Source organism: Penaeus monodon, chromosome 29, assembly GCF_015228065.2.
Source record: "Penaeus monodon isolate SGIC_2016 chromosome 29, NSTDA_Pmon_1, whole genome shotgun sequence".
Lineage (NCBI taxonomy): Eukaryota > Metazoa > Arthropoda > Malacostraca > Decapoda > Penaeidae > Penaeus > Penaeus monodon.
This window is the reverse complement of record NC_051414.1, coordinates 28,578,626-28,578,932: the sequence shown is the minus strand read 5'-3', so window position 1 is coordinate 28,578,932 and position 307 is coordinate 28,578,626.

Sequence of the window (307 nt, the reverse complement as noted above, 5' to 3'; positions counted from 1 at the left end):
AACAGATAGATAGACAATGATATTAATTTGTGTATTTCTTTGGAATGGTATTGTTTTGATATTGGTTCCATACTACAAGCATTTACTGCATTCAAATATTCTGTGCTTCTGTATATAAGAATTAGAATTAACAAAATAAAATACTTCACTTGTTACCCAGAGTAAGGGAAATATTATTTTCGTTATAGTTAGGAAAGAAAGAGAATAATATTGTAAATATTGTAGCTGGAAGATTATATTATTATTTTGTTGTCTTAACCTTTTCTTGCATTTATGTACCCATTGTGTGTACTTGTCTCCATTAACA